Here is a 26,484-nt window from a genome sequence, read left to right as displayed (position 1 = left end):
CGTGGTGAGCTACCAAGGGCCACTTCGAAAACCCCAACCTCTGCCGCTACACCTGCAAAGTGGGAGGCTAATTGCAAGGTACTTCCAGCTGCTTTCCAGCTGCTTTGCATACATGCACACCCATGGGAAACTGGCTGAGAAAATGCCATTCCCTGCTTCAGTCTGCACCCTCAAACCTGCTGCTCCCCAGCTTTCCAGGGCCACTCTCCCACTGCAAGACCGGAGCCCTGGGAAGAGCAGGCCCTCTCTCTGGACCGCAAGGCAAAGCACATAGGTCTGCAGCGTTCGGCTGGCTCACTGCCCCTCTCCATCCACCTCCTCCCTGGCAGACAAGAGCTCTGCTCCACATTTAAGACCAGAAATAAACTGAGAAGACAAATAAATATGAGCTGCACCAAGTTGGCCAAGTCTGCTGCCCTCTTTGTGCTACGCAAACTGGGGTAAGCAAAAGGGACAGRGAGAGGCAGGCAAAAAGGAGCTTGCTGCAGGGTTGGAGAACATGCGATTCTCATGCCACGTCTCCATTTCAGAAACCCCCTCAGATCTGAGCTGCATGCCTTGCTTCTCCATGGTCATCTTCCCTGGCCAGAACTGGTTTCTTGATATTTCTCCCCGACACAGCTCATTCACATCTCTGTAAGGAATTCTTCATACTCTTCAAGAATGAATTTATTCTTTCATTGTATGAATATCATAGCTTTTTCAGGCCGGTCTACATGACTTTCAGAAGAGATACCGTTTTTATATATGACCAGATTACATCTGCTGTGATGGAGACATTAGGTTAGACGGAGACATGTCATGTGATCCAGACATCAGGTCTAGAAATAAGACAAAACCAGTGTTAGCACACAGATTTCCACCAATTTGCCATAAACAGTGTATGGCAGATAGGCACCAGCAGCTCTTGGGAATACCAGCAGAAGTAAGAGACTAAATATGAGAAGTTTTGCAGAGATCACCCAATCAATTTTTCATTAGCTGGTCTGTTGCCCTGTGTACTTATCCTTGACCTGCCCTGTGGTCTCAAGCTCTTTTTCCTGCAGATGCCCTTCTCCTGTACAAAATTCACAGCATAAAGCTTCACCCCTCTAGGCATGTGTTGCCTTTCCACATTGCACTTCAATATATCAGGACCTACAGAAGAATTAAACAAAGACCTTGAGGTCTTCTATTTCTCCCCTTTCGTAAGCAGCAGATCCATGACAGCTACAATACACATACTTCAGCTGCCTGGTCTGAGAAACAACCTGAAGAGCACCCAGAACCAGCTCCAGCCATAAATATTTTCTGCATGGGCAAACTGAACGCAGGTTGAGATCGGTTAGATTACAAATCCTAACTGCACCTGGAACAAGCAACATCAGGGTCTCCCAGAAGAGACCCCRATCTCCACCGTCACGACAAAGCCAAGCACACAGCCCCCTTAGGGTGGGAAGCAAAGTACATTTCAACACATAAATGCAATGAAGCCTGCCCAACATACCTGAAACAGCTAAGCTGTCTCCATGGCATGCAGGAGAGCCAGCAGGACCCCAATGGGGAATGATGGAAGATGGGAACTACAAGGAGCTGTCAAGGGCCAAGCAGAGGTCTTTTCATAGAAAAAAATAGTTCAAGATCAACCATCCTTCTCCTTTCTYATATCAGAAACTGTTCATGCATTACCCTGACTGGTATTGACATTTCCCTCCGCTTGTATCTCATGTTATAGCAGCTCATTTAAGCTTCTCTACATAAGGTTAAGTTACCACTCCCATTAAATGCTCCCTTTGCCCTTGGGGGATGAGAGTGTGAAAGGCTTTTAACCTTGCTCTGAATACTTGCTCGGGGACGAAAGCTGACAAAAGTGTTCTTGTTGTTGTTTTTAAGTATTTTCTTAGTATAAATTTAACCATTTTATTTAGTAAAGAACCCAATCTACAGAAACTTTTCAGGTGTTCTATGAATTATTATGATTTGTGCATTTCAAATCTGATTACAATCCTGACATGAGCAATCAGCTTGGGATTTTGTGTTATTTTGGAAATGATTCAGAGAAATTCAACCACTGAGATAAGATGTAAACAGGGAAAAAAAATTGTAGATTAGTTCAGTAAGCTGAAATCTCTCCAGTGACAGTTGTCCCTCTTCAAAGGAGCAAGGAAAGCCCAGGGGACCAATACAAGACACCTGCATGTAGGGGAAGCTCTTACTAACCAAAAAAGGCAACCAGCAGTCAATTCATGCCCTCTAGCAAAAAACTTCTTTTTTTCCAAACAGATTTCTTATGTTATTTACACAGTAATAAAATAAGGAACTTGTTTTCAATATAAATATATGACTTCTATCTGAATCCTGCTGAGTTTCCTCCTCACCATTTTCCATGGTTTACATTTCAGTCCAGATACAGACCAGGAGTATCTGCTGACRCCTGACACTTCTCCACTCCAGGCTTAGACCTCCCACAGTTCAGTTATTTGCTCCATGGAGATCTTAACCATTGGCCGCTGGCACTTCATCAGTTCCCTTTAGCATCTTTTATTGGTCAGAGACATATCTGAACCTACTCCATATTCACTATCAGTTACCCCACTTTTTCCTCTTCTGGACACATCTATAACATCAGGCTTTCCACCTCTTTTAACAGGCTGCCTGTAATCTGCTCTGCCTGCCTGGTGCCACTAACTCAAAGCTTTCGGATGCATTCAATAAGATGCTCTTCCACAATTCCGTTTTTCCTAGTATTTCTCATTTAAGTTCCATTCACTTATGTCTGCAGTGATTTAAAGCTTTGGACAACTCACCCTTTAAAAGTTCCCAAATTAGGTGCCAGTGGTCAATGCCATTTTCTGTCTTGCACAAAGGAAGAGTAGCAATAACCTGAGCAGTTAAACTGATGAATTTCAGATCAGTCATTGGCTCTTTGTCTATTGAAATGAAGTCAATATTCAATTATCCAGAGTTCAGTACACAGTTTTCTGCATTAGGAAGGCATCATATTTCAAGATTTCCGAGGAAGCTTTGTAACCGAGAGGTCTAGCCGGTGTTCTCAGGTTTAAGTGGCACATGAAAACACAGATTAAATTCCTCTAAATTGAGGGCAGACACTTAGAGAGGAGCTCACCCAGCCAGCTTCCTTCAAATAGATCCATGGATCTGTACCAGTTACCTCATCTTGGGGTTACTAAAACCCCATCCTGGTTTTCCATTTAAAATATCGTCCTTCGACATGCCACGGTTCTGAAAAGTCTGAGACGTTGCGACAGATAACCATGTCTCAAAACAGCCGCCTTCTCCATCCCAGCCTTAAGCAAACTGTCATCACTGCTTTGAGTTTTCATCATGTAACCCACCTCACCAGCTTTCTGTCCTACCAGACGTGTCCTGTTCCTCATGCTTATCACATCAGAAACAAGCATTTGTAAAAAGGCAACTTTTAAACCTGTTCCTTTCATGCTGTTTTGGGTTTGGATCCATCTTGTGCTGTAGACATGGGGGCTGGCTTGTCCACTGGGGCAGTGCACTACACCTTCTTCTTGCTGATCTCCCTTTTGGTTGGATTAATCCTCCTTTAACCAGGTTGTGAGCTGGGAAACAAGTGAGGTGCTAGTCTGCAGACTGGTCCAAATGGTGCTGGGGCACTGGGCAGGGCCGTTCGTGCCCATCAGTGCCTCAGGCCTGCCAGCTCTGCTCCTCTCTGCAGGTCTTCTCCTGCCAGGGCTTCCTGCACTTATCTCCTGCTGAGCTATTACTCCGCAGAGATTATTTTTTCCATACTTCCACTCAAGGATGGAAAATTTTCAGAGATACGCTGCTGTTTAGTGCTTACTGGGAGAAAAAGATAAGCTTTCCATGGGCTAGGCAGAAAGCATATCTTTGAAAGACAGTCAAAAGTTGCTGGCATTAACCCACGTGGGCCAGATCCTTGGCTTTTGATGGCACTGTGCCCTGGAGTGACTTGGAGGAGCTGCCTTTGGTCTAGCCCTTTCCCTGGGCAAGGAATATTTTTGATGAGTCATGTAAAATACTATTAGGTTTTATATCAGTGCTCTCATTATCAGTCATCTTTATGGAAAGGTGAGCAAATGGAGTTTTTGCTTGGGCTGGGAAGTTTCCAGGAAGAGCTGGCACTGTCCCGTTACCCAGAACCACAGCCTCATTCCCYCTCCTCTACTCCTCCAAACTGAGGAAAAAAAAACAGAACTCAGGGAAAACACCAGGGTGTGCAACCAGCACCTGAAGAAATTCAAGCCTGAAGATATTGTGTTGCAGGGGGGAAAAGTCAAAACGCATTTGTCATGCTCACATTTGCACCCACCTAAATCAGGAGCAACTCTGCTAAAGCCAATGAGCCTGTTTTCTCTCTCTGCCTAGAAACACAGATATTAATTTAGATTTGTGCAACCTGGACTCAGCCTGTTAATCCTTCTCCCACACAGCTGTACACAAGAATACAAAATAAGGTAGAAAGCAGGAGAGAACCAGGTGTGAAGCAACAGCAGCCTCAGTGAGGTGGGAAATCTGCCCACAGCTCATATCACTTCACTCACACCTCTGGGTGAGAAGCAACCTCTTACCAGCCTGGGGAGCATTTTAACAGAGATGACAAATCACTGGACTACTACTCTCCTTAAATAACTGACTTAAATGGTCCCAGGTGTGCTGAGTTTGGGTCTGCTCTCCTTCTCACCTTAAAGCAGGATTAGCTCATTGCAAAGCAATGAGGTTGCACTGGTGCTGAAAAAAGAACCAAAACATGTGGGAGCTGTGCTGGCCCGCATGCAGCCCGGCTGGTTGCAGGTGCATGAGCACCGCCAGGAAGGGAGCCGGCAGCACCGGCGCCTTGGGAAGAGCTGGGAGGTCTAACGCACCACAGCCAAGGGGGACCACCCATGGGAGCATGTGCATGTACACGCATATGTGTGCAGGCATGCGTGGGTGCGTGCATGCCAGCACACATGTGCACATGCATGCACACACCCCCATTCACTATCCGATCTGTCGGTGCCTCCCCTGACAGTCCCCCCAGGAAAGTCCTCTGAAGACCCAAAGAAGAAAAACCACATGACCTGAGCGCAGCCACCTCTCACATTGCCAATGACCCCCTTGGAGACACGGGCGATACCCCAAGCAGAGCGCGGGGCAGAGCAGAATGAAGACCTTTTCCTCTTTACATCTAACGTGATGGCAATAACATTGCCTGAAGTGCAGGAGAGGCTCATGAGCTGGGGAAAAACACGTGGAGCTTCGTTCGTTAAAGAGGAAATTGCGGCCGCGTTTCCCTTGCCTCTGAAAYGCAGGGTACTGCTCGAGCAGCACCTCCGCACCCCGTAGAGCTGCGGGAAGGAGAGGAGCGGGACGCGGCTGCGTGCCTAAAAACATGACGTCTTGCAGGAAGGCGCCATCCGTAGGGGAAAAAAAGGGTTGGGTTCAGCTGAGCCTGGTGGAAATAACAGGACCCGGAGTGTGCAAAGTGCTGGGGAGCGGGAGGAAAGACAAATGGTGCTCCGCAAACTCATTAGATGGGAAAAGGCTGTCGCACTCAATTACCTGCTTAAAAACAGTGATCGCATATTTGTATTAAACTTATTAATGTCTTCCTCACCTCTAAAAAATTACACCCTGTCCAAAGAGTATTAACAGGATAATCCATGTTTTTGTTGCTAAGTATGACTATTTTTAATCAAGCTCCTTTATTGTACTGAGTGGGATCTAAATCATTCTACCCGGTGCTTACGCCGGCTGCTTGGTTACATGCGCTRTCTATTTAAGCTAGCGGTTATGGATGGGGGGAAAAAAACCCAACAGCTTTTCCAGTTACTTTCAAGTAGTTCAATCCCCAGACCTGAGATAAATCGATTACACCCCCGGTGCTGGGATTTGTCACACGCACTAGAGGAACTCCAAAGGGTTTCGTTTTCCTAACGTTTGCCGGGAAAACGCGAATTGTCTTCGGAACAGGCTCTGAGCAGGGGTTTGCCTTACCCAGAGGCTTGGGCTTGTGAAATATAACTAGAGTCACCGCCAAATGCAATGCCTCTACCCTCAAAAAAATTTGCTTTTCAGGCAAATTTATGTATTTATTTTTGCAAATTGGGGCATTATGAACATTTTGATTTTTTCTGCGCAGCGCCTGACCCCGGTTCTGTGCAAGGGGAGCGATCCTTCACCGTCCTATAAAGATCTCCGCAGAAAAAGCTCTATGAAATGTTGCTTGTCGCAAGCACTTGGGGGGGGGAAAAACAGAAAAATATTGCCTTTTGTATAAACGAGTAAACAACTTTGCAGTACATTTCCATTAACAATTGCAGCTTTAAAGAAAGTTATTTAAGTGAAACGGTAAACAAGTTCCATGTGTAATATACATTTCCATTAAATGTTTCTGCATCACACATGCAGTTTTAAGCAAAAGAGTAAGTAAACATTCTTTGTGCTCACAATACATTTCCATTAAGCACATGTGTACGGTAGAGATTTTTATGATGATTATAGTGATTTTTCTCCTCAACAAAGCTCCATAAGCATTTTTAATATATTATGGCTGATGAAAGCACAAATTCACGACATTTACGGTAATCCTGAATTTTGCTTTGTGAGGGCTTTATCATTTGGGGGGGAAACCGGACCAAATAATCCCCCGCTGTAAAAACCTGCTGATCTCCACGGTGGGTCCCAAACTGGGACACATCTCCTCTCCTCTCCCCCAGGGCCCAGCGGGTCCCCCAGCCTACGGTGCTGGATTTAACGGTGATATTTAGTCTACAGGGCTTTTCTTGTATTTAAATGCGTACGGATCAGACTCTTGCACCTTGGTGCTCTCCAGGCAAGGGGAACCTTATCGCTGGTGGGGCCTGTAGTTGACTGGGACCTTGTGCAACTGGAACAAATAAAATGCATCAGCTAATTAATATTATGTATGAAAGTACATGCTGTGAAATGCACAGCGGGGACTCAAACTGCGGTTAGCTCTGTTTTAGTTGCTTTTTAGCGATAGCCACAGTAGGATCTCCTTATTTTATGTGATTATAATTTTTATTGACTCAGGGGATACCCTAGATATGGTCCTTCAGGATGGGGCACTCAGGGCTGAGCTGCACCGGGGCTCCTGGCCCACAGGCGACTGCAAGTTCCCCCTGGGGCTGCTCAGGGCAATTAATGCCTGTCAGTGCCCCGGCGCTAACGACGCAGCCGACTATGCAAAGGAGCAGCAGACGCAAAATGCTGCGTTTCGGATAGCTGGAGGCATGTAATGGGTGCACCAGCTCTTGCATAGCGCAGACGTGCAGCTCCTCCAAATTTGGAGTGGGCTCTATGGCCTCTAGAGGAGGGCACCACCAAGGTGAAAAATCCCATCGGCATTGCGTCTCGCCCGCAAAATTACCCCGAGAGGAAAGTCCTGCAGGAAATGCATGTTGCAGCAGTGGAGCGGAGCTGAAATACATTCATTTTCGGATCCTCATACCTGTTGGCAAAGAAGGGTTTGCCTTCCCGGGCGAGCTGAGGACGTTACAGTTCGGTTACAGGTAATGATGCATGAACGTGAGACTGTTAATGTATATTATATTGCCATGTAATGTGGGGTTTGATGGTCCTGAAGMGCAGGATGGGCAGCACAGCAGCCCTGCACGGAGAAGTTGTGGAGATGTCCCCAGTTTCTCCAGCCGGCACTGGAGAGACGAGTTGCTGTTATCCGTGAACCGGAGAAGAGACGTGGTTGGAAGCTTTCACAGCTGAGTCCTCACTCCGATTGCTCTGCCCATCCATTACCTCCCATTTCACACTTGACCTCGTGGATTGAAGAAATGGGTCGAGAGGTCTTGGAACAAAAAGTGACAAACCTGTCAATCTGGAGAAAATGCGAGACAAGCGAATCATTTTCTTTCAGGAGAGCAGACATCAGCCTTAAAGCATCGGGTGTCACGAAGCCCCCTGATTTTACGGCTCTGATGTCTGGAGATGGAGCACCAGCCCTTGCTGTGCCTTTTCCATCGGGATTTTTGTTTCTGGTGCCAAGTACCATGCCCCAGCACACAACTCACGGAGGTTTTTCTAAGCGGTAACAACCGCAGCAAGCTGAGCTGTGCAATATTCTGCGCTTTTGCTTGGCGGGGCCTCTAGCACCAATTCTCCCGGGGCGACTTGGCTGCGCTTTCCTCACGCCCTGACCTCTGCTTCACGACGCGAGTTTGGAGACAACCCAACAGTTCAAAGGAAAACACGGCAAAATCTGGAGAGCTTTCACGTTCTGTCGTGCTGAAACGACAGAATCATAAATTTCACGTAATTGGGGGGAAATACGAAGCTTTGGATTGAAAACAAGATCTGGCTTGGTGGCAAACTTGATTTAACTTGAGTCTCTCTTAGAAAAGCAAAAAAACAGCTGAGCTTAGCATCGAGTTTTGGGTTTCAGGACGAGCGTTTCCCCAAGGCCGGGGAAGCAAGCGCGGCCCGGCGCGGGCGGCCGCGCGGCGGGTGCACGGCGCAGGTGTTACCGCAGGAAGCGTGCGCCCGACCTGGCACGCAATCAGACCGAACTCGTTAGCGTGCGGCCGAATCGTCGTGACGATCACTACGGCGCCGTTTCCAGCCCTGCGGATCCAATCGCCCATCGCTTTTAATCCGTCAGGCTGACAAGCCTGTTACATGCCGCGTTACAGCTGCGCCGCGGCCGCCTGCTGCCTTGCTCCGCTGGCAAGCCCCGAAATTCCCTCTGTGTCCGCRTAACTTTGTTAAACACAAAAAAACTTCTGTTGCCACCTTTATAACATCTCATTTTTCCCACAGGCTTCTCGGGAAGGGACTAATATATAGGTGCTCCGCGGGATGTACAAGCTCTATCCTTCAGCTGCCGCTTGATGCAGAAGAAAGCGCAAGGAGAAATGGGACCAGGACTCCCAGGGGRTGATTTCCTTCTTTTTTTTTTTAGGGAAGGAAATACCCCTATGGATAATAATTATTTTGAAAGGAAAAGGGACTATTAGGTACAAACAGCTGGCGGCRGAGAAGGTGCATGCCCGTGTCTGCAGCACCATGTTCATCCAGCAGTGCCAGGAAGGAAAAACCCCGGCTATCAGGGAGCATCCACTGTGTGTGTTTGCATTCATTCTTCAATTTGTTAAAACAACAGAGAAATGTTTCCCAACAGGTTTGCACTGCCTGTTGTCTTGATTTTTTTTTTTTTTTTTTGGCAAATTCTCTTTTGTTCCTGCAAGAGGAAGAAATGATGGAGTGCCCTGTCAAAACTGCAAGAACTGCTGCTTCCCTTTCTTTTCCTTTGAAAACCCAAACTAACTTTTTTTTTTTTTACCTCCCTATGTTTTTTTTTTCCAGATCAAATAAACCAAAGAATCATGTGCATCTATAACCTTTGGTTCTGCTGTCTCTGACAGCCAATAACAGATTTCCATGCAGCAAAAGAAAAAATTCCCAGTTAGCAACAAGACAGAAAAATCTTTGCTCTTTCTGATAAAGAGCCTCAGTATTGCTCCAGCCAAGGGCTTAAAACAAGAGTATATTCAAATGGGTCTAAAAACGAATAAACAAAGACAGACACGTATTTAAGATCGTGCTGCGAGTTCAGCAGGCAGTGAAATGCTCGTGGTTTTATTATTCCTGTCCTGACACCGTACAAATTTCTCCAGCTGGCGGGATCRTGCGGGGTCCGGTACCTGCAGTATCCTGCCCATGGGCAGGTATTTCTGCCTGTAAATAACAGGCGATGCCAGGCAGATCATGCTGACCTAATTGGGACTAATTTGTCACCCGAGGCTCCTTCTCAAAAAAGAAAGAAAGAAAAAAACCAACACTGAACACAAGTTGTTTGCCGCGCTCGTAAGCAAACGGGCACTGCAGTTTTGGACTAGATGTCTGCAGAAAAGGACCTCGGGGAATTAAAAGAAAYGAAGCCAGCTCACTGAAAAATGTTTGGCTTTAAGCAGAGCCTGATGTGCTTAGATACCTCTCCAGCCCGCRTGTGATGGCCTGTCATTAACCCCATGTCATTAACAGCCGAGCAGGTGCTTTGCAGTATCTGGCACCCATTGCAAGCGAATAATACTTTCCATCAGGGTAACCATCTACATAATGTTACCACATCCAGTCATTAAATAAAAGCTGTCAAAAACATTTTCCTGCACCAAACACGGTCATCTCAGATTTAGGGTTGTCCTGGATTTGGGAAAAAAACTAAAATCATAATTATTCTTATCGGTGATACTATATTGCTGCCTGCGGACCTCAAATGAGCTCCAGATCTCACAGAAACACTTGGTCCGAGCTCTGCTGCCTTCATTGATAGGCTAAGAAGGACCATTAACCCTAACGTAACCTCTACGTCAGGTGCAGAAGGACCTGGGGGCTCCACCAGGCTCTCAGGGAATTTCATCCCCATGGATTTCGAGAGCCAACAGTGTGCCCGGAAGCATTTCGGGTTTCCTCCCCGTGGATTCGAGAGCCAATGACACACTCAGAAACATCTTGGGTTTCATCCCCACAGATTTTGAGTGTCGTCGGTGTGCTCAGAAACATCTTGGATTTCATCGCTAAAACCAACCTGACTCTCGTGCTATTTTGAGTAGCCAGGTGAGGAGAGCTGTGTGCACACGAGAAGGATTCACATGCCGCAGAGGAAGGCCAGATTCACCCCCACCAGCCCCCGTGACGCTCCGCACTCCCTTCCCAGCCCRTCGGCCCTGGCTCTTCTCCCTGCATCGCCGTTCGGCACGGACGCGCTCTCCCGCTCCGCGCCCCGGCTCTCGCGCTTGGAGGGAACAGCTGTGACAGATGATCTCACCTATATTTATGCAAATCGAGATAATTGCCATTTGATAACACTTGCCAATGAGTCTGATTAGATAGCACATTTGGTGATGAGTCCCTGTTAACTCTTTGCTCTCGCGGTGACACCAGCTGCATCGCAGAGCCAGAGAGCAGCGGGCGAACGTCTACGTTAGCAGGTAAAGGCAGGTCCCGGGGTGGTCTCACGGCCAGATCGCATACGTATCTACACCAGGGGACTGTGTGGGAACCTGGGAAGGGCCCTGCTAAAGATCCTTTAATCCAGAACATCTCCACCTCTGACGGTGGGCAGTGGTGGCTGCCTGGGGAAGAGTATACGAAGCAAGCATACAGCTATATATGAATACTCACCTAGGCTCCACTGAATGCAGATAGCTCTCRCTGCATATCATCACTGCTGCTTGTTTTATTTTGGAACAATTGTCCCGTTCTGTGAGCACATTAGTCACTCTGGAATATGTGTGATTTTCCTCCAGAATAAAACATGTATTCGGGCAACCACTCCAGAATCGTTCTTCCAGCCAATTTCCGATGAATAGCACTTAYGTTGCCTGGAAAGGAGAAAAAGGCTTTTGTTCTAGATTAAAAATGACTGCATGTCATTTATACCAGCACAGCCCTCATGGTATAACTACCTCAGCAGGGGCCTGCTGGGAGAGTTTTCTTTTGTTTTCTATGGGTTTCAGAGCTGATCTTCATCACCCTTTGATGTCAAGTGGGTGGGAGATGCACAGACCAGCTGGTTCGTATTGCCCCCCCGCTCGTGATGACATCTCCAACTTCCCATTCCACATCACAGCAGAGCGGCTTGGACACGTCTCCTCCTCAGGGCTAGCAGAGTTAGGCATCAGCAAAGGCCGATACTCACAATTTATCATCTTTTAGCTGCATGCAAATTAGTTCTAGAAAACAAACTGATGCCATATGTTGGTCCAAGGAAACCAAGCCCAGCCCATGGTCAGGAGCAGGTTTGGCTTGGTGCTATTTTATGCAATATTTCTTGAGGGAGGTCCCCAAGGATCAGGGCTGCAGAACGGTCCCAGCTTGGGACTTGTGGGAACCTGCAGTGCYGGGCACCGGAGAGAGAAACCAAGGGCACGCTGCAATTCACCTGGACTTGAACATCCTCAGAGGTGGCCAGAGAATCTGCTGGAGGACAACATTTCAACCTGGGCTGCTCACTTCTCAATGAAATTCACCAATTTTCGCTGGGTTTTCCTAATATTGTATGTAATGAGGACCTTGCTWGTATAGAAGGGAATGAAAATTTATGTGCTTACAGTTACAGCTGATGAAACTAATATTTTGGACAATCTTTTAAGTAAAACATGGCTTTTGGAAGAAAATGGAAATTTTCATAACATCACCTTAGAAATTTCCAAGGCTTCAAATTAGAAAAAAATCAAAAATGTAAAATGTTTCAGCTACAGAGAATGTTCTTTCCACTAAAACGTGATTCTTCAGTGCCAATGTTTTCTGTTGAAAATTGGAAAAAACTTTGAGCTTGGTCTTCCAAAAAGAGATTTGGTGCAGATGAGAGTGTCCAAAGGGAGAATTTAAACGGGAACTTTTATAAAGCAGTTTTCCTCTTCCATATAAAGAAGATTTTTACCAGTTTTAGTTCTGCATGATAAAGGAGTTGCCATATAATTGCTGAATACTAAGGTAAAATTTTCTGCAGGCTGCTTCCTTTAAGATTTGCGATGGAGAAATGATTGGTATGAGTCAAGTACAGTCACGTACAGTCACCGTACAATCTTATTTACCCACTTGAATATAGTTTGCACTATGTTAGTGGCCAAATGCATGAGGAAAATTAAGCACGTGAAGTCCTCAGATGAGCTCTCCTCCCAGCAAACTGTGTGTGATGGGGAAATAGCTCTGCACCCATCTCCTCAGACCTTCTCTGGTAGCCCCCAAACAGGCTCGTGCTCCCTGTTTCTACTGGGCTCACACATATAAGCCTTTATGGTCTGTAGATCTTCTTGGTTTCAATCCACCAAAAATAGGAAGTGACAAGGACTCTTTTTAGTTGTCTCTAACGAAGCAGAAGTAATTCCCCTGTGCAGTGAAACATGACTGCCGCCCGGAAACTAACTTCATGGATGCATTTAGCATCATCTAATTATATCATTGGCAGATAATTAAGCGACACATTCTCCCATCGCTGTGTCATTGACCTGCTGGAGCGTAGACCGCAGCTTGGCTGAGCGCAAGGAGCTGTTTGCGAGCAATTTGTGTCGTGCCCTTTGCCACTTCCAGCCTCCTTGCAATCAGAGAAACATGCTGTTATGACTTTTTAAGCCAGCACATGAGCAAACGAGTGTGACACCCAGCGTACCGATATTCCCTCAGTGACCGATTGCCCCAGRCCTGGGTCCCCACCAACAAATTTCCAGGATGCAAGATGACAACTGTCCAGGGAAGGTGTTTGTAGGCTTCTGTCACACCACGGCTAGCAGACAGGCTCTCACAAGTCTGGGAGGCTATTTATAGTAGTATCCACATATTACTTGCAGTCAGCTATATAATTTTTCTGTACCTGTCTTACACTATCTAAAAGGAAGGTAATACTCCACAGCGGCGGTGGGAACCATCACCCACTGCTATTTGCATCAGGTGTTGGAGATCCGCAGATAGAAGATGCTGCTGAAGTGGAAAATTYAAGCCTCCACAGAAAGTTAGTAGTGTTGAGCCTTTATAAATAGTCTCTGATGCAGTGAAACTTGGGAAAACTCTATGAAATTTGAAAGTACATTTATTTTTGTAAGCATGCAAGAAGATGATAAATTATTTCTTTTTATCCTTTCCACTTCTGTGCTTATAGCTATAAAAAATATGCTAAAGGCTGCTTATTTTTTTCCCCTCTGAATCTATTGGTGAGTGAAAATCCTACAGCACAAAGCAATGTGTTTTGGATAAAAGGAGGTGTTGGAACACTGCTCAGTCCTTAGCAGAACTGGTAGGATTTATTTCAGTGTTTCCTTGCATTAAATAAGTTACCTTTAACATCTCTTTAGATCGCCACCAACTCTTCCATGAACTTTCATACTTATATGGGAGAAATTCCTTCCCTTATTAATTTTGGGGGGAAGAGAGGGGATTAAATCTTGATCCTTTAATTTGTTTCTGTTTCCAGTCCTTCTTTGCTGCAATCTCCCAGCTTTCGAGCACCCCAAATCCTTGGGCTGCTGCAGTCTTGATCCTGAAAGAAAAATGTGGCAACGTCTCCTGTAGGACACGCTTTGACTCCGCTGGTGGGGTTTCCTAGCGAACCCGTACAGCAGCCTCCAGCCAGCCCGGCTGCACGCCAGRAGGAGATGGGATTTCCCCGGAACTGGGCACTCTCCGCTAGGTAGGAGACATTTGCCTTCTTCCCTCAAAGATTTTATTATTATTACATCCCGTTATGAAGCAAGCGGAGCATCAAGAGAAAATCACCCCTCTGCTTTTTAATGGCCAAATAGAAAGTGTTTGTTTTGATACTCTTGCAGGGATTTGGAGGGAAAATGCTTATAACTTCACACATCTATAATAAATTCAGTGTATTAAAGGAGGAAAGAATTGGCGCAGCTATATTTGGGACCGATCTGCTGAGTGAGCAAGGAGGCAGTGCTTGCCGTGCACCATTTCACCCGTTCTTGCTGCAGTAACCAGGGTCGGCAATTCGGTGGCAGAGGCAATCAGCGTATTTTTGCGTAAGACTTATTGGCTCCCCTCGTAAAGAGAAAGCTGCGCCCCTCTCCATGTGCGCCTGTTAATTACAGCAGGCTCTTGGTTCAGAAATAAATAATGCCAAAACGAAAATGCGTAAGCCCTTTTTAACGTCCTGACACCAGTCCAAAAAACTGGAAGCAGGTGAGTGGGTGGCATTAAGGATCCRGTCCTGCGATGCTACTCCGGAGAAATGGGAAGAGTCATGGAAATACGTCCTCAGCAAGTTTTTTATAATTTTGTTACAGTTCCTTCCACCTCCTCCCAAAACCGGCCCCCTTCCCCTCCTGCCCCTCTCCGAAGTGGAGGTCAGAGTGCAGGACTGTCCAGCCAGGAGAGCCAGAAAAATCCCCTCTTTCCTGGCTATTTCAGAGGGATTTTGTTCAGACACCCTCCAAAATAATTTGCTCTCGGGGAGGCACCAGCTGTATTAGTGTTTCATATCAGCAAGCTTCTGCCTGAAGCATAGTTTATTATAAATACGTTATAAGCCTCCAAAAATCGAGAAAGGAAAGGGAAAGTTTATTAGAAAGCCTGAATATCCTTAACTCCAAGGGGGCTTACAGGCTCTGCTATAATTAAAAAACGTACTGAGTAGCTGCATAGGCTTTAATCAGGTTTGTGACGAGCTCGGGGTGAGTTTGCCTCAGTAAAAGGTTATGTTTGCTTCATTAAAATCTGGATTCTGGCTTTGTCCTTGATGTGTTCTTGCTCCAGTTTCTTTCATCAGTTCAGTCTTGGAGAGTTACAGAACATTGCCCATAAAGGCTGCCAAGAACGAGGTGCTTAAAAAAAGTTACCAATTAAACATCCCTTCCGAGCTCTGCTCTCGTTTTTATAAAAGTTAAGTGTAAAACCTGAAAAAAAAAGAATCAACCTTCAGTCAGTTTTCTTCAGCTGTTGGTGAAGAAACCAGTAATATTTGGATACTCTCCCTGCTTTCAGCAACCCAGTAATTACATCACATGGGCAATGCAAAACTAYATCAGTTGGTGTTTGTGGGGCAAAATAGCAGAGAGAAAAAGAAATGAGACGTTGAACAGGCTTCGAAGCCTTTTTCTTCCTTCAGGCAGGTGCAAGTGAGAAAGAGCGGCACTTCAGCCTGCAAGGCTGGGAAAATTGTACGTCCTAATGCATTTGGAGTGAAAAGCATCAATATGGCCATTTATCCTGATATATAATGATAATAATAATAATAATATATATATATATAGAGAGAGAGTAATATAGTGGTTGGCATTGTCCAGGAGGATCGTGCCCCAGGACAAGTTGCCATATTAGACAGGTAATGCAGATATCTTAGGGTCAACTCAAAGGCCCGAAAACAAGCCAGGCAACATGGATTGAAAAGGCACTTTTCCACATGGATCACCTCACCCCGTCAGCTGTGTTTGCAGAAGTCACCCATGAAACCAGACTAAGCTCCAACTGGGCATTTTATGGACTTACGGAGAAAAAAAAAGAGAACAGGTTTTTATACACAAAAACACAGGTATATACTAAAGCAAACGTCCCTGTTGAAAAAAGTCATGTTGGCTCTCACAATGTGCCTACAGCTCCCGGCCGGGACACTCGCTTTCCCCGACTGGGACCTATGAGGGCATCAAACCCAAAGCAGAGCCAGACGTGACCAAGGCGGCTCGCAGCTCTGGGGTCATCTCTGTGGCTGAAGGCTATAGGGCTCATGAAAACGTATCAAAGTCCATTTTTCATCCTGTTACCCCTCTCCTAAGACAGAAAACTTAAATTTGACCAAAATGTGGCTAGCAGAGGCATCCGGTGTTGATGACTCCCTGCTCACCCCATTGAAAACGAGTCTCACTTGGCTTTTTCCAGCCTTGGCTTCTAGGCACTGGCCCCGCTTTTCCTTTTCTCCCAAGCATTTAACTTTGCATTTGGCCATCATAAACCATTTACTCTTCAATCTCCCCAAACGACCCAGGGTGCTCAGGACGACCGCCCTTCCCACCTTATCCTGCACCATCCTGGCAAGCCTTGCACCACGCGTACATTTTAGCAACACCGATTTTATGTTTGCTTTGGTATCACGGAGGAAAAGGCTGAATGCACTCTGCCAGCTCCCACTGGAAATCGCACCATTTGTTACTGATTTTCCTCCTGACAGCCCCTCTTTGAGATCTGTCAGTTAGCCAGGCCTTCACCCATTTAATGTGTTCGTTATTGATAGCTTGCCGTGATAAATGTTAATCAGAATGTCAGCCCGCGCCRCGCTAACTGCTTCAAAGGAGTCTATTACCTCAACACAGTCACTTTTATCAACCCAATGTGTTATCTCATCAAAGAATGAAATCACATTTCTTTGACAAGATCTATTTTCCATAAAACCATTTTGACTGGCATTAATTACACTCCCGTGCTTTAATTCTTTATCTATCACATCTTCTGTCACCTTTTCCATTCTTTGGCCCAGAAGTTGGCAGGCAACCCAGCCGATACTCCCCCAGAGCACCGTGTCTGCCCTTTCTGCGCCTCCCTGTCCCCCCACCTTTCCCCCCATTTCCCTGTATTTCCCTGCTGTCCTGGGTGCCAGTAGTAATGGGCCTTTGCTGTATCCAGGATATTTTCCTAATACAGTTAACAAAAAACACATATTATCTTTTGCTATGCCAATCATTGGGGTTTTTTTTTCCTCATATTTACTCTTCTTATCATTCTCTACACCCAATATCTCATTAAAACAGGTTGTAATTTCCAATCTCTTCTTGTATAGCGCTTTTTGATTTCTAGCCGTGACCTTTACTTCACAACCAGACAAAATCACACTCTTTCTTGATTTTAGAGCCATGAGCTTTTGGCAAGCCAGCAGATTCTTCTTAAAGAACATCCAGTCTATTTACTTTTTCGTTTACGTTTTCTTCCAAGAGAAAGTCGTTTATCATTTTCCCCTGCTTTGGGAAATGAGGAGTTTTGAAGCATCAGGTTTATGTATTGCTACGTAGGGCTGATTCCTCTTGCTTAGCATGAAACCGTACACTTTTCTGACGAAGCGAGGTGCTTCATGCACAGTGCTACGTGTCATGGTGCACACCGGACCAAGAGTGGTTGTAGCAGCTCCAAAATCAAATCACCTATTGCAAAATAAACACTCTGCAATCATTAATCACAGGACAAACTGAAATGTTGCTGGCTTCTTTTCAACTTTCTCCTTAATATTTCTGGAAAAACACTGGAAAAACTGATACCACTAACGTTGTATCATTTGCGATTGAGTTCACGTGTATAAATCCTTTGTTCTGAATGCAAAATACTCGCAAGGCTTTTCGGATGAGAATGCCAACTCTTCAGTTGTGTTACCGTTCCGGTTATGTGACCAGATTTACAGCTTATGTTGTCAAGGTAATTTTTGCAGCTTGTTTTATATCTCTCAGTTCTTTAAGCCTGGTTTTGAGTGGTTACAAAAATCCATTCTCGTAACCGTAAATATGTGCCTTATTAAAGAAAAGYCTGAGAAAGATCTAAATTTCAAACACGGTGCCAATTCTCCTGCACATTTTATTGCATTTTCATGCTCACCGAGCCTGTGGCTGGCGCTGAGGCAAGCAACCAGATATGAATCACCGAACAACCCTCTCCTGAACAACACATCCCCTGTGTACCTCTACCTTTACTTCTAGGGGCTGTACTTAGGCCATGATCACTACCGGACCGAGGAAACAGGTCCCAAAGGAGTGTTCAGTTCACCGTCCTCCGTCACAGTGCCCAAAACAGGGACAGCTGGAGAGCAGGCGGCCTTCTTCTGGCCAAAATGGTCCTCTAGCATGATTGGAAATTCTCCAGGTGTGTTTTATTACTGGCTTCTGGAGACCTCTGAAATCAATCTCCAGAACTGAAGCCTGCTTCCCCTGCTTCGGCTCTTTTTATCCATTTACTGCTAATGAATGCTTGAGGAGTAACTACTTCCCCATGTGCTTGGGAGAGGGGAACATCCCTGGGGACCTCACCCAATGAGGATAATGACCATCAGCTCATCATCCATCCACCCCTTGCCTGGAGAGTCCCCGGACTGGGAAAACTGGAGCTGTCTTCACCTGCTCTTGGTTTGTCTGGGGATTTTTCCCCATCTTTCAGTTTTTCACGCGTGTCATACAATGCATGTTAGGTCAGAAAAAAAGGCAACGATACAATGTCAGGAATGACCTGTAATAATTTGGAGGAGTTATGGGAGCTGAAAGGTAGGAACAAAACTGACCGTGAAGGCTGCAGCCCTCGGAGCAGGTGGGCTTCATTCGAGAGGTCTGAAGGAACAGAAGAATTAAGTATCTGAGTTGACAAAAATACGCAATCTCTCACTAAAACTAGCAACATTAATGGAGTACTTGCTGACAGGCAAGTCCTCGTGCAATGACCTCCTCCTTTGCCAAGGAAGACCACTGTGAGTGGGAGTAAGGGGAGGATGTCGTGATACCCTGGTCCATGGGGACATTCACTTGCTGTTCGCCGGGCATCAGGGGACAGGAGCAGGGTGGGTTGTGGAGGGCTAACGAATGGGGCAGGTGGTGGGCCACAAAGGGCCAGTGCTGCACCGAGCGGTGACGCTGGCCATCCCAGCTTGGGGACAGAGGGGCTCAGGAGGCAATGACCGTAATCTGAGAAGMACACGCATGAAGGGAGATTGAAAAACTGGGAAAGCTCAGCAAAGTTAAGAGCTAAGAGGCAGCACTAGAAAGATGAAATAATAGTTTAAATAAGACCAGCAGTGGTTTATTTTCCCTTTATGGAATGAGAATAATGAAAGCATGTAATTGAATTAGAAGGCAACATATAAGGGGAAAAAAACAAATAAATATTTTTTTCAACAGTTCATCATTAACCCCTTGGTTTTGGCTACCTAAGCTTATTGTGGCAAAGTGGAAGGGGGAGTTTAAGAGAAACCGTGAATTTGTCTAAATAAGATCTACAGCTATTTCTTGCTCTATGTATAACGATTGATGTGCGCATAGTTTTCATATATATTGAAGTCTTTAAGGCTTCAACTACTAGCTAAGTGAGGTTAGGAAGAAACTTCCCATGGGCATACTACTGCATATTTTTTAACGGGGTACATTTATACTTTCAGTTCAGAAGCATTTTTGTCCTGAGAAAAAAACTGAAGAAAGGGATTAGGTGCACTGTTTGATGCAAGACAGCAGTTTTTGCATCCCTAAATGACATTATCTATGGCTGTGTGGCCCAAAAAAGTACCAGAGCACTGGTAATGATGGGAAAAGATGGGCTGTACACATTAAAAGAAAAATTGTTTTTGATGTGTGCTATTCGCCCACTACATTGCTGGCAGCTTGAATGAGCAGTTCACAAAGCGTGGCAAGATGTTATGGGGAATGATCGTTCCAGAATCTCCATGTGGAAATTTAGTGTTTTCATCTGCTTGACTCCAAGGACCTGCCAATACTTATGTACTGAGTAATTTTACTCCACGGAGTCATCCCCAGGGAAGCTAGTGACACTACTGAAGAAAGAGGAGCTACTTGCTTGCGCGAGTGCCTCAAGGACAGAGCCTCCAAGAAGCAGCCACACGCACCATCCATCAGTGTATCACTATTTAGCAGAGCCCTCTAGAATTTGCTTAAATCTTACTGACATGGCATTTAAACACAGGTCTGAGCCAGATCTTTAAAAGATATTTAGACATCTATGAAATGTATCTAGCTGGAGTGCTAAATAAACCTATTGAAATTCTGCCATTTGTGCCTCTTGTCATTAATATTAAAAAAAAATATCTGGCCACAAGTACTCTGATAAACAGGGATAGAATTAATCCCCAGCTTAAATACTTCACTAGAATGAATTTAGCACTTAGCAAGTGCTACACATACAGGAATTTTTCAGTGCCATATATTTGTGTAGGTTAAGGGGAGAGGATCTAAAGACCAAACGAGGTCATCAGCGCAGAGCCCTGTGTTAGTCCTAGAGATAGGACATCACCAACTACAGGTAGAAATGGTGTGAACCCTATTTTGCAAGATCTGCAATCTGACTATCCCTAATACAGTTCATACACCTTCTCCATGCTAAAAGCAAAGGAAATTGGATGTGACAGGTGTCCCTGGACAGTTTAATACAACCATAATGAAGTGTTTGAAGGAGACATCTCATGAAGTTAGTCACTTTATTAAAAAGAGCATTGTTGTTGGTTCAAGGGCAGCCCAATGTATGTTGTGTCAGGTACACTGTATGAGCACTGTAGTTCACACAATTTATAGCCCATGGTACAAATTAAAATCCAATAAAACTTCTATAAAGGCTGCTTTAGGAGTATCAAGTTCTTTCCACAGTGCTCATAGCTGAGGTGATAGATTTGTACAATGATTTTACAGACAATAAAATAATGTATAATTCTTTAGACTTCTGCCTGTATTGGTTGTAAAATAGTTATGTATATCTATCATCTAAAATATAGGCAGTCTGGAAAGAACATGGTATAACATTTATTCAGGTGAAGTTTAGCTAACACGACTGAAGTTGTACCTGGTGGTTCATTTGATTTTGCTCTTTCCAGCTGCAGAAGGAGCTTGCAAAGTCAGAGCCATTCCCACCATCATTGTAACATGACTTTACACACAACTGATGCTCCCTGTAAATCCCACACAACGACTTTTGGGAGACTCAGGTGGATTAGGCATCCTGCTGGTCACCCCACAAATGATTGGCTCATTTTCAGATCAGGAATTAACAGTGTCTGATGTTTCCAACACTCTCCTGGTAAGCTGCAGTCATTTCAAAGACATTTAAAAATCCCTAGGAGAACAATTATTTCTAACATCTACAGATCAATTAAAGTCCCAGTCTCCTCAGTGTTTTCCAAAACTATGTCTTGCTGAAGGTTGCTGGGATTTATTTAGTTACTTAGCTTGGCACACGAGGCAGTGAGGCTAGGCCTGAACCTGTACCTGTAACCCAAAGGCAAAGCTCCTGGTGACACCAGGGGAAGAAGGTCTCCATCGAAAGGAGAACAAGGATCCGTGAGGTCCTGCTTTTGTCTTAGTTTCACCAGTGGAGTTCACATCCAAAGCATTTCTCCTTTGCTACTTTGGGAGAACAAAGAGAAGCCATAGCATGAGGTAAGAATATTAAAGAAAGAAGGATTACTTGCTTAATTGTAAAATGAAATGGAAGATTAAGTAGGAAGAAAGAATTACTTACGYGAAGGCCTGTTGGGACCTGTTCCTCACCGCTCACTTCACATTAACTATGCAATTTTAACCCGCTGCGCTCTGCAGAATACCATGCTAGCGCTTCTCTCTTAACCCAATCATAGCTGAATTAATTCACTTTATTACAGAATAGCATTAGAAGCTTAGACTGGAAACTGCATTTTCATTGACCTGAGAGGGAGGATTCAGGCTTCTCACTTCTCACGTTTTGGTTCAGAATTTAAGTAATGTGCGCGCTTCGCAATTAATGGCCTGTTTCATTAAACTCTCGAGAAGAGACGAGCTGGAAAGATCATCTGTGCTAATTCATGCTCCCAGCTGGCAATGGGAACTAGGTGACTCCGGCCTCCCATCTCATTGCAGGACTGTCACAACCATTGGCTACGTGGCCATTCATGTTCTTACTGTGAACGGGGGGAGCTGCATTATGGCAGGGTGGTAGGAAAAAGCAATCATAAGAAACAAGGAACGTTCAATCAAAAGAACAAAGACGAAGATGAAGATGAAGACAAAGACAAAGACAAAGACGAAGACTTGAGGAGCTGAAGCTGTGGAAAAGTGCCATATAACACCAGATGATTATAAAAATCATAAGAACTCTACAACACATGCAAGTCTTTATACTTTTGTGACTCAAAAGGAAAGCCAGAAAACATGATCCAAAAGCTCTAAAATGAGAAACAGCACATGGTTATTTAGAAATGTTGAGCTCTTTTGGCGCATGACTCATGACTTTGCTGATGATATTTCTATTATTGCCTTTCATTGACCAGTCGACCTTGAAAAGACGTACTTTTTCAAGGCAGTCCACCAGGGTTTTCCTGGGCCTTCATGAACAGCGTGTTGAACCCACAGCCACAGGAGAAGGAAGGAGAGCAGGTGTTTCAGAGAGGCCTGAGAGGTTTGCAGAGCACGGGAACTCATACATGTTTCCTTCAAGAAAAAGTAAGGAGYGGTGGTGGTGGACCAGGTCGGGCTAGGCACAGAGGACCAGACGCGTCCACACTGGCATGCATTGACACAAATGTGAATTTTAACACGGTTTCCGATGCAGACAGAGGAGATCAGCCCCTGCTCATGTTTCTCCGTGCCTATCGCCCCAATCCCAAAGCAGGGCYGTGCGGAAGAGGCACAGGCCACAGAGAGAGGCTGTGCCACAGGACGAGGGGCCCATCCCAGCTCTTCTACACCGGGGGAAAGCACTGGCAAATATTCAGACATTTCTTGTAGAATTTGTTTCAGCCACATTTGCATCCCTTTTTGTTTGCTTTCTATGTATATTTTTTAGGAAGTGAATTTGTTGTTGAGCATATTTACTGTCACAGGAAATTTCAGGCAACATTTATTAGAGAAAAGCCATTGGGAATTACATTTTTGGATTATGAGCCTCAACTGCTTGCAGTGGAGACCTGATTCTAAACCCAAAGCAAGTCCATTCAGAAACACAGTATGATATTGTGCAACACAGGTCTTCTAAAGTTATTTAAGGTATCTTAAGTGCCTATAATATCAAATAGCTATAAAATAGTTATACAGTGAAGTTTATTCACTGAAATTATTAGATACTTAAAATTTCAGGAAAATAAAATAATTATAATGAGCTGATTATGAAACACTGAGAGGAAAAAAAAGATGTAAAACTAACCAACTCAGCTGTTCACTGTAAATTATTTGCTCTATCCTGCTATGTTATTGCACTAGAAAATGCATCGAATAAAATAGTGGCACCCTGAAATTCCTTTCTGTGCCTCTACTTTTTTTCCTTTAAAGTGTAAATCTTCACAGACTGAAAGAGAATATTTTAATTCCCCTGCAGAGGAGGAACACAAATGAGCTAATGAGGCACACTTCACCATAAATCTCCAGAGCAGTGAGAGGCACCGGAGTTACGAAACTGAAATTGGAAAAAAGAATTCCAAAAGGTGGTTCGAGGGCAAATCCACCGGCAAAGATGCCTGCTCTGGAGCTTTAGCTTGAATTTCCATTTGTATTAAGCAGGAAGTGCTTTATCAATTAAATAAATTAAAGCGATGTCTCCCTGCCGCTCATCAAATTGGCAGATAAATGTTATTGTTATCTGACTCGGGCTCCAAGTGGTCGAATGAGTCACAGGTTTTCCCCATCAATAGACAGATATTGCAAGTAATTTTCAGGTTACCAGGTGAGCTTTTCTGACACGTGTTGTATCCACAGCCTGCGCCACGTCTCAGGGATTATTCTGCTGCCCTTCCACGGAAACATCGGCAGCGCTGGTCCTAAAGGGAAAATCCCGTCCCACGTGGGGGAGCCCGAGACGTAACTCCCGCAGAGTCTGCCTGCAACCGGCGATCCAGCAAAACGCCGGGGAAGGAGCCAACGTCCCAGCCCGCAGCTGTGCGTTCTGCTTTGCACGTGGAGCAAACGCCCTACGGAAAGGCAGAGGGAGTTATTAAGGTAAGCCTAAGCCTCGCCTTTAAGCTCGACACGTCGCATTTGCTTTTCTTCTTTTTTCCTGCTCGAATGTCTTCTCCTCCAGCCTGGCGCTGGAAGGAGGATGAGGAGCTCCAAACCAGCCCACCGGCTGTGGACCACCACCAAGACCGGAGGAGGAGCGAGGAAGCCCAGGGAGCAAGGGTGAGGCGGCCGCTCTGTTGGGACAACTTATTACTAGTCCTGGGCACGTAGCAGACCCACACCCCGATGAGTCCGGTGAGGGCTCGTTACACCACCCAGGTGTGTATTTACCRTCTGCTCTGACCTGTGCAAACGGCCTCGCTAGCTAGGCACGCCGTCTAGTTTTTTTCCTGGTTGCAGTAAGGCCTGAGAAGTGAGTTTTCCTTTTTCCTGAATTTTACCCTAAGCTGAGTATTGATAGCTACAAGTAGGGGGGGAAGACAGTGCCAAGCAGCAGGAGCCACAGATTTACTGCGTCCAAGATGTTCATACTTCGTTCCTGAAATATCCTGCCTATTTTGTTTTAGGCTAGCTGGGGTTTCAAGAGACAGTCATTAACTTTTCCTGAACAGCCCTAAAACACCTGCTCCCTCCGGGCTCTCTGCCCGTCCCCCTCGGAGACTTTCGCGCTGCTGCAGCCGCTGGTGTTGCTGCAATCTGTCGCAGCGACGCCGGGGCCGGGTCCCTCTTTGGGGGCAGTTCAGCTGCCCCGGCTCCTCTCGCCTTTGCTCACCAGCAGTGCTTTCCCTCTGCCTGCGGTTTGCTGGGGGTTGATATTCTGCAAGTTTCTTTCCAGGAAAGAGAGAAACAAATGCAGAGAGACGATGAAACTGGAAAGAGGGAGCTTAAAAACAGCACGAGAGACGGCATTTTTTTTTTCTTTTGACAGTCACACTTATCTTTAATTTTGCTTTCATTTTCTCTCTGCAGACAAAATCCAAAGTTCTGCAGTTCTGATGAGCGTCCCGTCAGCCCTGCTGCCGTGGGCAGAAGCCTGAATAACCTGACCTAGCGGAGATGTAGCCAGCTGCGTAATAGTGGTGGCTTAATGAAGAGCTGGCTGGCAAACAGATTGCTTTGCGGGAGAACGAGGGGTGTCCTTCACGATGCACGGCGGAGGCTGCCTGGAGACCGGAGCCGCATCTGGTTCAGACGGGAGAAGCTGGAGGTGCCCCAGGGCAGGACGAGGCCTTGGAGAGCAGAACCGAAAGGGGAAGGGAAATGCGCTGCGGAGAAAGGAACCGCGATGCTCAGCGTCCACCAGCAATGAGAGGAGGAGGAAGAGGAGGACGTCGGTGGGGGGACTCGGTATGGAAGTGCTGCTGGTTGACTTCTCCAAAGCACACAGCCGGGGCACCTTATACCTTATCATCTGCTCCCCACTATATCCTCATGCTGGGAACTGTTGGGTGCCCCTGAGCTATAACAGGACTGAGCTCTTGGTCCCTAAGGAAGCAATCCTCGGGCGACGTCTCCCCTTGCTTTCTTGAAATGCAAGTTCTAGCAGCACCAAAAAGATGAGCTTACTGAAAGTACATCTCCTGGAAAAAAGAAATTGTACGGGAAGACTGCTTAATTATTACATGTTTCCTTGGCACACTTGACGAGAAGCACTTCAGTGTGTAGGTGTAGCTTTAGCTGAGGAAACAGAATTAAATTTTCTGCAGCGCGACGAGGTTATTCTGCGCGATCGCAGGAGGGCTTTGAGACGCTTCCCTGGAGACAGCGGTGCCACGGTGCTGGAGAGGGCTTTGCCCGTGACACCGGCTGTTCTGCCTTCTGGAAATCTGGATTTATTCTAAATGCTTTTTCAGCTGCGTGACATGATTCACGGGGCAGATTTGGGGATGTGACCCCAGTCTGAAGGCTGCAGGAGTTTAACTCCCTGGGTAGAGGCTGGTCAAGCCAGCAAACGGCTCCAGGTGTGTTTAATAACTAGCCCGGAGAGGCCAGCAGGGCTTTCCACACGTTTAGGAGGCGTATGCAAAGCCTGGGAAATATGTATTTTGAAAACTCTGTAAGGTATGCAGATTCACACCTAGCATCTCAGGTTGCCCGAGAGGAAATAGGGCATATGCCCGGTTTTCGGCGGCGTTAATGTTTTTGTTAGTGTGTGTTTGTGACAATTGCATGGCAGACAAGCTGTTCCCACGAAAGGAAATATTGTGGGAAACGGCTGCTTTGCGCGAATCATACAAACGAAGCCTGAACACCATCGTCAGAAGTGTTTTTAAAAATTGTTACCGTTTCACAAGGAAATGCTTTTATGGAAGCTTTTTCAGCCTGACGATCTCTTCAAAAAGAGAGAACTTTTCATCTCAGAAGTCCCTATTTCCCCGAGCAGAGAAGCTGCTTTCCCGGTTTAAAGGGAGCAGACGCGGGGCTC

This window comes from Apteryx rowi, unplaced genomic scaffold (assembly GCF_003343035.1).
Source record: "Apteryx rowi isolate R43461 unplaced genomic scaffold, aptRow1 scaffold_95, whole genome shotgun sequence".
NCBI lineage: Eukaryota > Metazoa > Chordata > Aves > Apterygiformes > Apterygidae > Apteryx > Apteryx rowi.
Note: the sequence above shows the minus strand (reverse complement) of the source record.